This window comes from Lepidochelys kempii, chromosome 18 (genome assembly GCF_965140285.1).
Source record: "Lepidochelys kempii isolate rLepKem1 chromosome 18, rLepKem1.hap1, whole genome shotgun sequence".
Classification (NCBI taxonomy): Eukaryota; Metazoa; Chordata; order Testudines; family Cheloniidae; genus Lepidochelys; species Lepidochelys kempii.
Window position 1 is genome coordinate 20,660,011 of NC_136397.1, and position 14,239 is coordinate 20,674,249.

The following is a 14,239-nucleotide window of genomic DNA, read 5'->3' on the forward strand; positions in this document are numbered from 1 at the left end:
TTAACAGGTGCCTGCTCTGCCAAATTAGTATGGCCAGAAACAGCAGCAGCACCTCGATAAGAGGAATCACTGGTTATCTCAGCAGCAGGCAGGACAAGAACGGCAGCCAGCATGAGGTCACTGCCCAGCTGGTGAGTAATCCTGGGAGGCAAGGCCCTGTCTGCATACTAGCTGGCTACCTGAGGGGCCCTCCTGCAGCGCTCTGTTGTTTTCTGAAAGGTGGCCTCTGCCATTTCCTGCCCTCACCTCTGAGATCCCATGGACAGCCCTGATGCTGTAGCATCCCTTGTGGAAGAGATGGGGCTCAGCTGCTAGATTGCAGCGAGGCTACTGTATTTCAGCTGTGGGACATAGACCAGACCCAGTAGTCCTCTGTGGCTGTCTAGCTCCCAGACTGTCTGGTGTAACCTGTGTTGCCCATTGTCTCACAACATAAGTGTCCCTAATTCCTGGGCTCTGCAGTCATGGAAGGGGCTGTTGACTATGCTAAAGATACTCCCTAACTTGGTGCATTTTAAAATTGAGCCTCATTTAAGACAGGAGTGAGCCTGGAGGGGCGGGTGCTTGTAAATGCATCCCAAGCGAGCGTGAATCTCTGGGAAAGGGACTAAGGAGGACAGGGGCTGCTTCAGCTCTTTGTTGGAAGCTGAAGTGGTGAGACTCCTTCAGTAGCTCTGAGCTCCGGTTTGTTTAGTCCGAAAGGTCAGGTTTCCACATCAGGAGCCAGTTAATGGGCTGCTCATGGAAAACAAATGAACTGGCATATGGAGCTCAAAAGAAGAAGAGTCATCCCAAGTTTAGCTTTCGATACTCATTATATCGTGTTCTGCTTATTGGGGGTGAGCATTTTCTGACAATGAAGTAGTCTCCTCTTACCCCACTCCATCTCTGGAAAACATAACTGACAAGTCAGCACTTCACAATGCACCAGCTCCCCACAGTGCTCTTCCCCCCCCTCCCATGGATTTAAGTTGTTTTGAAATGCACAAATATAAACTCACATATTTTTGTCTTAAATAATTAAGATTTGTATTCCTAAAGCCATATTCTTAAACGCTAGACACTTGGAGGGTAGGTCACTGGTGCTGGAGATGCTTAAGCACATGCTTAATTTTCTATGCACTCCACTGATGCCCTGCCAGCTGGGCTACTGACGTGGGGAAAGAGAAGCACGTGTATGAGTCTTTTCAGGATTGGGACCCCAGCTCCCTAATAACTAAGAGGGGGATTTTACACTGATGAACTTCCTTGTAGTATCTGAGCACAAGCATTGTGCCCCTGATCTTTTTTTAAAGAGCAAAATCCCTCATTTAAGTTAATGGAGAGTTTTTACATTGATGTCACAGCATGGCCTGAAATAAAGGGCAGGTTTTGATCTCGGTTAAACCAGTTGAATTTGGACTTCAGTTTTAATTACTTTGGTTTGATGCCAATTTAACTGAGATCAGAATCTGGCCTTATAGCAGACTTCTCATTTCCTCATAGTTTTGCCAATGATGTTTTGATTTATCTGAGTTCATCTCATCAGACAATGTGACTGAATTTAATTCTTCTTTGTGTAGTTGAAAAGAATCTCCATATATTACAATAGCACTATAATAGCTTTCATTCAGAGTGTTATTAATATTAAGAGTGGCAAGATCTCTGTGCAATAAGTAAAGCATTATTATCCCCACCTTACAGGTGGATAAACCAAGGGAACAGAGAAATCAAGGCTAATGTTTTCAAACCGGTATGTCTTTATTGCGTGTTAATGTGAGCTGAGGGTGCTCAGCACCACTGAAAATCAATGTGTTTCTAATTAGTACCAATGTCTGGATTAAGTTCCTAACTTTAGTCACCCAAGTTTGGAAATTTGGGGTCAGTACAGGGTGTGTCACTGAGGCGGTGGAAGTGCCAGAAGTCCTGACTCAACCTGTCTTCTAACTAATAAACCACACTCCACTCTCATAACCATACAGAATACCCTCTTTATAGAGGGATGTCACAGACATTGCTATGTCCACCACTGCTCTTAGTCATGCTCTGCTGGATGTTTACATGTTCTTGTGAACTTTTATGATGAAAGTGCAATGCTGATCACTGCCTTTATGCAGAAATCCGTCTGATCTGCATATTCTGAAATTCATTCTGCATCAAAAAGATTATAAAAAAAGATCACAAGACCTATTTTCCATCCGCAGGGCCTGTAGTAGAAGTATATATATAGTATCTTTTGGGATTCAGGGGCTCCCCATGGTGTGTGGCTAACAATGCCTGGTTGGTTGCAAAGACTTGGGAAGAGATGAGTAACACAGTCCACACCAGAACTGTTGCAATAGGCCATGTTTCTCAGATGGTACTCTATTTCCTGTGTAAATACAAAGTGCAGGAGCCCCAAAGGCACACATTGAAATTACATGTACAACATGGTCCTCTGATCCAATCAGTTGCACAGATCAGGGAAGGGAAAAAGAGTAGAAGTTTCCCTGGAAACTCCCCATGCAGCCCCAGCCAGCCCTCCATCGGAATGTTGCACAAAAGGGGATCTGGGTGGGAGAGGTCAGAATTACTGGTCTAAACACTGTGTCTGACAGATTGCCCTTCACACCAGGCTCATAACCCTTCTTCTACAGTGAGGAGATGCCACTGTGAGAAAGCCATGCTGTGGATGCGCCAAGAGTTGCAGATCTTGTTGTATCTGTATGGTTAGGCAGCTCTTTTCCGCGTCCTCTTTGCATGGCCCACACCCCCTCCACCACTGTGGATTGGGGACTCCATGTTGCACCCCATGAAGAATTTTCCACCCCTGTCCAGCTAGATTTCTGTAGGAGGGGATCCTGCTGTTAGGCACAGGGCTGCTTTCTTTTCCCTCCAAGAAACTTTAAAAAATATCATGTGGTTCTTGTATCTTTATATCTATGCGTGTCTATTTGTTTAAATAAAAGCCATGGTTAACCCCTCCTGTGTGCAAACTGGGCTCGATCCCTGCCACCACCCGTCTCAGAGACTAATCTATGACAGGCAGATAAGGCCTCTCACTCAACAGTTCACCAATGGAATTTATTTTGGAATAATGGAGTGCGGAAACTGGAGTACCTCAGCTGGAGCCACATGGTTTGCTTAGTCTTGGAATGAGGGAGGGGGATGGGGGCACTGAACAGGAGCTAATGGCTCTTCATTTACTGTGTGTGCCATACAGCTATTTTGGTTTAAGCATGAATAACTGTTCCTGGTTGTGTGTACGAGTCTGTCACGCTCTGTGTATATTTAGCTTTAGCTGGACCCTTATGCAAAAAGGCTTAATACTTTTTCTAAAACTTAATAAGGAATGGAAGCACTGGGGTTCTATCTTCTAAAAACCTATAGCATTTAATAAAGAAACACATCCTTCCTATGGTACTTTGAATCAGTGTTCGAATAAATTTTATAGGCTGATTAGAAGAAATACCCTCTAGACACAGTACCATTTCACATTCCGTTCTGTGAGGCTTTCCTATAAGAGGGATTGGAGGGGTGAAAGGAAATCCTTTTTTGATTTTTTGCGGGTTCCACATCGTAACAAGACGTGAGTAGTTGAGAACCTCCATGGCACATTAAATAGTTTGACTGGCACCAACAATGTCCAAGGAACTTGAGAACTAGCCGGTGTTTTGAAAGGGTGGCGCTGATGTTGTGTTTTTTAGGAAGCAATTATGTGAGTCCTATTGACCAGCAGAAAAAGGGGGAAAAAAATCTTTTAGGTCCTTTCGTATTAGGTTCAATACTTTTTGCTGCCTGTTATGGTAAGTGTTGAACATTTGTAACTTGCTTTTCTCCATGAAAGATGATGAAATTATAATGAAATCCTGCACGCTAAAGGCGATGTGCCAGTGACCAGTTAGAATACCAGCATTAACCTAATTCATTAAGTGCTAGATGCCCGCTTTGTTTGTGTGGAGCTTGCAGCCCTATTGATGTCAAGCAGGCTGTTAAAAAGCATAATGACATGGCATTAGAGACCCTGAGAGCAATTAACAGGCTGCTTAATTAGCAAAAGGAATTAGAATTTGAGTGGCTGATCTTTGCTTAAAGACTTGTAAAAAAGCTGGAGCAGTTATCTGATTATGCATTGATCAAACAGGCTAACCCTGTCCTTAGGTAATTCTCTTCCTTCCATTGTAATCTTTGAATATACAACTGTTTAAATATTCTGAACTGTCTCAATAAACAAGAGGAGAAAAGCTGGCCATTATAGGGGGGATGTATACAGCACCGCTCTTTCCCGCTGTTGACTCAAAGGTTTTTTAGCTCAGAGCAGCAGGTACTGGGGCTTTTATGGATTCATTTTCAAAAACTGTCAGCAACTGCATAGGAAATGAATGTTAAGGTATCTTTAAAAGCACATGGGCAATCTGTAAAAGGCCCTCAACACATACCTTTTTAAGAAAGAAAATTGTAATGACCTGGGAGGAATAGACGTATAGATGCATATACATAAGTGTATGTATCCCTGTGTTCCTCCAGGGTTCAGGGTTTAAAGGAAGGAATGTATTCCATTGTAGTATATTGTATTAGCTCTGTCTCCATCAGGGATCACTTTCCTCACCCCTGAAGCAGCAGCCCTTACAACAGAAGGTAGCAGCTGCTTAATAGTGCCCAGCAATGCTGCACAATAGTGTGAGGCAGGTTGCAGACCTACTGTAGCCGGTGAAAGAGGACGACGGTCCTCAGCAGAGTGAGCATTTTAAAAAACAAACAAATGAAAACCCCAAAGTGACAAACCCCCAAATTTATTTAAGCGAAATAAACAGTGCGTGGTCACTTTCAGAGCCACATCCTGGGCCTCTTCCCTTTAAAAGGGGCATCTGTTGTTTTGAGGCCTCTGGCCCTTTAGCCAGAACATTATGCTCCTCTGACAACTCTGTAGTGTTAAGTGCCCAGTGGTTGTATTTTTGTTTTGTCCTGAATACTGGAGGCATGGGTGGTGCCTGATTTGGTGGGGGCTTGAGGAAATAACCTACTGCAAGCTGCACAAGAGGTGGAGCATTTGGGGAATTGGTTGATGAAAGTAAAATAGTGCCTTTGAAGCAGGCTGCAAAATCTTCATTTGCGGAGGGAAAAATAGTGTGTCGAATGCAGGATAATGCTGCTTCCTGCCTTTTCCAGGTCCCCCACTTTGTGCTTCCAGTCAACTGCTCACACCTGAAAGCCAGAGAAGCAGCACATAGTGATTGATTCCTGCACACACACACTTACTATAGTGTTTCCATTTAGTCTACCCTTCCTCTGAGTTGTGATTGGCTCTGAGTGTGTTATGACATTCTCCATCAAATAACAATCATGGAATCTCTGGAAGGGGTCAGCAGGGGTGGTGGGGAGATTAGGAAAGGGCAGAAGTGCAGCCCTTTTGTTTTTAGTGACATTTAAAATTAGATGAATTGGCAACTAATTGGGGGAAAAAAAATCTTTCCATCCTTATGTGGGTAAAACCCGGTGGCATTTTATATGGAGGTCAGACCAGATGATCTGGCCTATAGGATACTTGTTTGACCTTGCTGTGAGTTTGGCAAGAGGTGGCTGTTACTCTTTGGCAAAGAGTTATTTAAAAATCCAACAGCAGTGTTTCTACCTGCTCAAAAGCTGATATATAGAACAAATTATAGACATGATTTGTTTCTTGAATGTTTTTTTTCCCTCCTGCTACACATGATATCAGCTTACCTAAAAGACACTCTTTAACTTTTGTGTTTTGGTGCAGGCACTGTATTTTATATCACTATTTGCATGATCTGTGTAATTGAAAAAACGGAACTTAACCCTACAGGGGAGTTATTTTGACTGTATTAAGAGTGGCTTTCACAGTTACTTGCAGAATCTTTCTTTGGCCCAAACTGATTGTCTGGCTCTTGATGATTTTGTTTTGGAAACATTGCTTCTTAGTCATCCAGTCAGTAAAAGGCCATCATTGTTTATTTTCCTTTCCTTATTTTATTTTATTTTATTTTATTTTATTTTATTTATTGGTGTCTTCTAAACTGCTGGAAAGGAGAACAGAAAATAGCATCTTTATGTTCATTAAGAATATTAATATTATTAATATTAATGAATTTCATACTTTGGATCCTGTTTCATCTGTGTGAGTAATACTACTCTGAAACCAACTTCTAAACCTACCATCGAATGAATGTCTAAATAATTTTTAATACATTGCAATGAGCAAATTGCAGTTCAGGTTACAGTAAATCTCTGCTTATGGGGAAATTGTTCTGTAGGGAAAAAAGTATTACTTCAATATAGGTTCCTGTGTGTGTATGTGTGTGAGATTTCATGCCCTAGAAATACCATAGAATATTACCAAAACAATCTCCCCAATCAGCTGGTCTTTAGCTGGTGGAAGATAAATCTCTAATTCATCCTTTCTCTCTCCTGCTTGGCCAGGCTGAGTGATTTTTTTTTTTGGTACATCATGTAATATTAAAAAAATATAGTAGGGTAGTGTGGCCTCTCAAAGAGGAAAGTCCTAGGTCCTGATCCAGAACTGATTCCACACAGGCAGAACTCTCTGCCTTAACACAGAGCTCAACTTCTTTAAATAGGGCTGAATATATTTGCAAGGATCTGCCTTTATGGTTCTCTTTGCAAAATCAGGGCCTCAGTCTGCTACCATTAGAAAGCCAATGGCACATGTGGGCATTCCCCTCATCTTCATATTTTAATTATTTACTATCCGAATGAAAAAAATGAAACCTTTCCAATAACTGTAGAAGTGTATTTGAGACAAAAATCTTGTTCCTTGTGAGACTGACTTACTGAGAAATGGACTATTATGCAGTGCAGGCAAAGAAGATATTCATACTGTTTCAAATTGGAAAACCACATTAATAACTGGTTCTGTCTTTAAAATAAATTCCATACTAAAATGTATCATGAAATAGGGTTTAAAGAAAATGAAATAAGAACAAATGTGCATTTGACACACATCAGTGGATGATAAGTGTGTAAAGTTATGTACATGTGTAATTGTTTGCAGAATTAGGGCCTAGGTTGGAAAATAAACCATGTTTAAGGACTATCCTGCTATTAACTCTCTGTTTCATATATAATTTGACTGCATTCAAGGGCTTTATCCTACAGACCTTATTTAAAGTCAATGGGATTTTTGTTTGCAGTGTTGTTGTAGCTGTTGTTCCCAGGATATTAGAGAGACAAGTGTTCGTGGAAGGTACAAGCTTTCAAGCTACACAGAGCTCTTCAGGTCTGGGGAAGGAAGTTGAGTATCTGAGCTAAATACAAGTTGGGACAGATTGTTAAGCAGACAGGGTAAGGGTAATATTTTGTTTCTTGCATTTGCTCAGGAAGTAGATGTCACTGTTTAGTCTGGCTCCCTTCTTCATGTTGTGAAGTTTCCATTTTAAACAGCAAAAATAGATGTCTTCCATTGTTGTTGCAAGCCGTGTTGGTCCCAGGATATGAGATACTGGATTTTTAGTTTGAGTAAGACCTTTATATGGCCCTCATTACCATAGTATCTGAATGCCGCACAGTCTCCAGTGTATTTATCCTCACAGCTAGGTAGGGCAGTGCTATTCTCCTCATTGTCCAGAGGGGAAACGGAGGCACAGAGTGGCTAACTGACTTGTCCAAGATCACACTGGAAGTCTGCAGCAGAGTAGAGACTTGAACTGAGGTCTCTCAAGTCCCAGACTAGCAGACTTATCTAACCATCTCTTTTTTCCTTTCTCTTTGCTCATATTTTTACTCATATTGTTATTTAAAAGAGATTTTTCTCATGGTGCTACTTAATTTACATGTAAAGTTAAAGAAGCCACAAACTGGGAAGTCTTTAGTTTATCATGTTTGAAAATTATTGATTACTTTGAAGTGCTTGAATCCAAAATCTGTGGTGATAAACATGATTTCTATAAAATCTGATATAGATTAAAATGTTGTCGTGAAGATTAATTAATAAATGGCTCTTTTTAATTAAACGCATCTGCAGTAGAGTTGGAATCTCAAGTGCAACAGCATATTTGTAATGCATAGGAAACCAAATAATTCACTGATTCTAAACAGGAAATGAAACTAACCAGTCCAGTCTCATTGTGCAAACTGGGTGAAATGTAACTGGTGGAAAACCGAGCAAATGGTAAAAATCAGCACTCATGGTGAAAAAGCAAATCCAGTACTTAAAATTCTTTCAGGTTTAATAATCAAAGATGTTAAAGGCAACACGAAAATACTTTTTGGAATATTTGATTTTCTCAGTCAGTACTTAGACTGTACCCATCGCAATGGTATGAACATGCCCTTGAAACATGTTAGTTTACAATTCAAACCTTCACCCAGTGATGTAACTTTGCTTTCATGAGAAGTTCTATAATCTGTGAAGACCTTGGGAGTCCTCACAGAAATAAAGCTCTTCAATGCATATATTTTTCCAGCCCTGAAATCGTAATTGTCCATTGACTGCATTTTGGCATATCATGCGGGTGACTGTCTGTAACTCGTAGCAGCAGTTCTCATCTTCAGTCTGGCTAGTTTCCTGTAATCCCAGCGTTGGTAGTATCATGTGATGTCATTTCCCTCCCACAACATTAGAGTTTAGTGGGTGTAGTTATGTGATTACCATGACTCTAGTCCAAAGATTGAGGCTACTGTGTGGGGAATTTCAGAAGCTGGGTTGTGATAGAGGCTGGAGTTTTTCTGTTGTGCTTCTGATCCTCTCTGTTGATAGATATAATTAACTGAAATCTCAGCTCTGTGCTGAAGGACAGGCTGATAACAAGAAGGTGTGGCTAAGAGTCAGGTCACTCTGATAACATGTCCCATTTGTATTTTATTGTCTTCCACTAGCATTGTCATCTATAGCACAGATTACATTATTACCACCTAGTATTGACCATAGGTGCATGATAACTAGTAATCAGCATGGCATTAAATAATCACAGAAGTTGGAGATAAAGAGGATCTATTTAGTCCATTTCACCTTAGGCCAATTCAGGATTGTCCTTTGCAGTACATTTTCTTGTGCTGTGTACATTTTAAATGTGTAATGAGCTAGCCCTGAATAACATTCACTTCTCATTTTGATTTTACCAACAACGGGGTGAGGTTTTCATGGACTGGCAAAATATCCATATCCAAACCCTTCTATTTTAGCTAACTCTTATTATATCACCAGTGATTTCCTTTTGAGAACCGTACCAACTTTATTTTCTCTGAAACCTCTGAGTTTACATAGTCCTCCATCTCTCTTCTCATTCCCTGGCATTCTGCATCATTGACATGGTACCTGAACCATCCCTCATATATGTATGGACATGGTGGGGAACCATCCTTCCCAGTAACACCTGAGTTTTAGATTTACAAAACAATTTACAACATCCATTAATGAGCATCCCACAAGCAGGAAGATCCCAAGAAACTTGTTGGATTCTTTTAGTGATCAGTAAGGACAGTTTTGATTGGAACATAAGAACTGCTATTTTTTCAACTTTTAACACTGATAAATGCTGCGGGTTTCAGAGGAAGATGGAAAAACCACCTGACTCAATGAACCTGAGGCCAGGTCTACCCTAAAAAGTTAGGTCACTCAGGGGTGTGAAAAATCCACTCCCACCCCATTCCTGTAGTGCAGTGGTTCTTAACCTGGGGTGCGAGATGCCCTTTCTGGGGATGTGAGACATGCCAGATTTTTGTAGAAGGTAAATCATCGAAAACACAAATTAAGCACAGGCACGTAAGTACAACTACTTCGTTTCATCAAACCTGTGTGTTTATTAACATTATACATTTTTAACAATTATTGTAATATACAAATAAAAATATATCTAGGTTTAAAGAACTGACCTACTTCAACGATTTTGGATAAGGGGTGCGAGAACATATTTTGAGAACCAAAGGGGTGCAGGCAGCAGTAAAAGTTAAGAACCACTGCTGTGGTGAGTGTCTACACTGAATCATTACAATGGCACACAACTGCAGCTTGGAGCCTGAGGGAGAGGATTCTTCCCTGACCATAGCACAGGTGATCAGAGGCCTGGAGCATGAAAAACTGTGTGTGTGTGTGTACTATTGTCTTTGCTAGTGTAAATGGGTTTGATAGCACTTTGAATGCAGTCTCTTCAAACAATCTCTAAATAGTTTCCTATTAAAGAATGTTGTTAAACCAACTGCCTCTGATTAATTTTTCAGCTAAGTAGTGCAGAGCTTCAGGTGAGCCAGGACAGTAGAGCTCATCTGTTGAAAGTGGGCCTTTGTTAGGGTGCGCTGCCTGCATCCACTGCCTCCAGATATTGCTTAAAGAACGATTCACAAATAGTCTTGGGGTTAGCGAGTGGGACTGGGGATCAGGTTCCATTGCTCTTGATGTCTCTGAGTCACTCTGACTAACTGGGTGCCTCAGTTATCCCATTCTGACCCAGGCTTTAAGATCCTGTGATGGAAGATGCTGTAAGACTGCAGAATGCTGTGGATGTCCCCAGGAAAGAGGAAGTCTTGGGAGGTATATTAAGAAAAAGACATATACATTACGGGGCCAGATTCTGCCTTTTTATCCCTGTATAACCCCATGCTGCTCATTTAGTTTAATTTAGTGCAGCAGTGTTTAAAAAGCTGCCAAGTAAACACATTCACAACCTCAAACTCTAATAAATACAAATACTTCCACTCCAAAGCTCTAGCAAAACTGCCCTACATATTAACATCAAACTGCATTTAACCGCTAAAGGAAAGTAAATATTGACACACTACAAACTACAGTGCATAAAGAAGGTTAGAGCTTGAACAGACGACAAAGCAAGAAAATTCACACTTCACAAGGGCACTTTGGGAATATTTTTCATTACATCTGAAATGTTTTTTACTCAGTTGTATAATTACGGATACTTTAGGGCTGGGATTTTCAAGAGTCTAGGGGAGTTAGGCACCGAGACCCAGATCTTTTATGCTGCTATAGGAAATCCAGCATTTATACCAGGGGTTTTATTCAATAGGCTTCTCAAGTTCTTTCCAAGCTAAATACGGGGACTGTTAAGTCCATTGCTGAAATGCAGCCTCTAGAGTTGAAGAGAGGCAAACTGTTTAACCATGCCCAGCAATATTATACTGCAGTTTAGGGCAGAAAGTGACCAAATGTCAAATATAACTGAATTGCAGGCAGAATTTAGAGAGGCCAAATGAATTGCCCATGAGACCAGGGCCCAGGGGCATATACCCCTCTTCTCAAAAAGAGTGAGAGAGATCTTTACAATCTCCCAGTGGCTTAGGGAGGGACAAAATAAAAAACAAAGAGTACAAGGAACTTTGCAAAACAAAATACAAACATGAGGTTAGATGATTTGACCAGGTCCCTTTTAAGACCAAACCATGTGTCAGGGTTTCCAACACACGAGCCCAACAGGTCACCTTAAGTAGTTCAGGTAGCATTGTACAATGTCAAGGATGGAAGGACACATAACAAAGTATGCTTGGGTTCTTAGGTCACGATGAAAAGTGGTCACCATATTTATTAGGGCTGCTTGATCTCTTAGTTATGTTATCATAATAGCTGGTCTCCCTTATAAGCTTCTGGAAACTAGCTCCACTGAGAAGCCCTGACTAAATAAATAAACAAACCTGGATTTGGAGGGGAAAATCCCCTCGCCTGCAGCTCAACAGCGACCCCTCTGGTTGATGAAGGAGAGTGGCAAAATTAGTATTCTGTGTCCTGGGATTAGAAAAATGGTACCAAAGATGCAATGGCTTCAGTGGGGGATGGGTACTGAAACCATGACATGGGGAAAAGACCTTCCAGGCTCTGTCAGAGATGTGCAGGCCACTTGTTTCGCCATGTTCGTGATTTTAAAAAATTAAGTGACACTAGCACTGTGTGAACTGACAGACAATAACAAGGCCCCCCCTCTTCCCCCAGCCTCTGAATCTACAACAATTTTTTTAAAGGGACCATTTGGGCTGTGTTTTCTTTTCCATTTCCACCATGCTCCGCACCAGGTGTATTATTTTCCACCTGGAGTGGGAACAGGAAGTGAAGAAATCTCCTCGGAGCATGTTGTCCTGATATTGTGAGCTCAGGAAGTTTGTGTGCTTTGGGTGAGCACTGGAACGTTCAGCTTTGATTAACCCCATACCAATCCAAAGGCCTTGAGATTCACATAGCGCTAATTAACACCCACTTCAAACTGTTTCTACGGTTTTAGGTGGTAATTCTCAAGTAGTTAGCGTATTTTTGCTTAACTGACTTCCTTTTCACACAACTCTTCTTCCTGCAACTGAAGCACAGGCTTGTTCTACAGTGAATCTCAGGAGGCTGTATTTGCTAAGTGAAAATTTTTTCAGACATGCACATGCTTATTGGCAGAGCTTGGGCCTGTTCTAGCCTCCTTTTACTTTCACAGTTTGACTCTCAGCTTCAGTTGGCTTTAGGACCAAGCCTTCTGCTTATAGCCATCATCTGCTACACGGCAGCTTGAAACAGGGTTTTTCTCTTTCGTTTTAATTTAAGTCTTCATTAAAAAATTAAGTGTAGACTTGAAATAGGAGAAATAAGAACAAATTATGTTTGTCTATGTAGAATATATGCATATACAGGGAATAACATAATGAGAGATTAGAACCTCCATGAACAGCCCTATTGAAAGGAGTCTGAGTAAAAACAAATAGCTCTGTTTATATTCTTTGTTTTCAATGGACTTATTTGCCTTAGGTAACTAGTTATAGGACTCAAGTGACATAAGACCCGGAATAAAAATTTTGAAATGCTAAAGTCCCATTTTCAACCGACATTAACTTTCAATAGGACTTAGGCTCATAAGTGAATTAGCTGCTTTTGAAAAATGTTACCCCTTGTCGTCTTAGGTGTTTCCACCCATTTTGAATTGATGAAACCATAAGTCTGTAAATACAAATCAAAAAAATGAAACCCATACGTGCCTTGTTTCGAGGAACATTTCAGGAACAGGTGGGTTGATGGTGTGATATATAGTGGGTGTATTGATGGATAGAAGTTATTAAGATGACTGATTTCTGTCATTTTTTGGGTGCCCATCAAGTATCTTGTATCCTCTCTCACTTTTTTATGTCAATTATTTGTTTTAATAGGTGTAAAGTGCTTAGAGTTTAACAAGACTTTAAAAACATTGAAAGAAATAATCAATAAAAATTAGCTGTCATCTCTCATAAAGAAAGACTGTTTTAAAAAAACCACTAAAGGGCATAAGCCATGCAAAATATAAGTAGGGTTAAATTCTGCTGTTGCATAGTGGCACAGCTCTGTTGATGTCTCTAGGCACCAATTCATACCAGCGAAGAATATGGTCCATAGTCCCATAAAATAGACAATAAAAGAACCTCATCAGATAAAACTGGGGGGGGGGGGAGAAAAGAAGCAATAAATAAATAAACTCCAAACTGTGTGACCTTAGAGAAGAAGGGGTGAGCAGGGGGAAGAATTCAAATCAAGCTGGTGCGGAGTCATACTGTTTCAGGTAATCTGGACCTAATTAGTGTAATGGAACATACTCCATTCTAAGCATCTGTACCCAGAGTTTTCAAAAAGTAAAGATTAAATTTAAAGAGATTAGACAACTTCCCCCCCCCCAAGATATTAGCTGTTCAAAAATGACAAAAATGTTCTTAAGCCTCTCTGAAGGAAGGGTGACCAAACAGGCTGCCTTTTGTTTAACGATAGAGCTTGCCTGCAAGCCACGGTGAGGTGGTGTCCGGTCGCTGTGTGCGGGACCCAGAAACATGACTTATCTATCGCCAGTAAAGCGAATCAGGTTGGGGTATTAGCAGGGGGATTAAAAGTCAGAGTTGCTAGTGCAGCAGTAAAACCATTGGCCACCCACAAGATGTGTTGGAGTGAGTAGTTAGCAAACTTTTCTGCCACTGATAGAAAATTTCATGTAATACTCTTCTTTCCAGTGTTAATTTCAGTGGGTTCTGGGTTAATGGTATTCATATTGAATGAGCAATACATTATGGATAACACTTTCAAAATCATCTAGAAGATACTGACTTTCAAGAAGACTTAGGCTCCAAAGTGCCCAAATCTGTTTGAAAACAGGTCACATTGACAGTGTTACCCTACCTCTCTGAAAGTAGAAAGAGATTTAAGCTATTAAACCTGAAGTTTATATTTGGGGAACAAATGCTAATTTTGCAAAAGGTGCCAGCTAATCCTTTTTCTGCTCAGTAATCATAGTGCATGAATATGGTCTTATATTTAACTCTCTAAGGAATTAACGTTTCATATTTCATTGAGGAGACAGGAGGGACC

General features: G+C 40.7%; 1 protein-coding gene across 3 annotated transcripts in view; it reads left to right on the plus strand.

The window, feature by feature from the left end:
- The window catches only part of PRDM16 (PR/SET domain 16), a 434,588-nt gene that overhangs the window by 79,525 nt on the left and 340,824 nt on the right, over positions 1-14,239 (plus strand). The window lies entirely within an intron of this gene.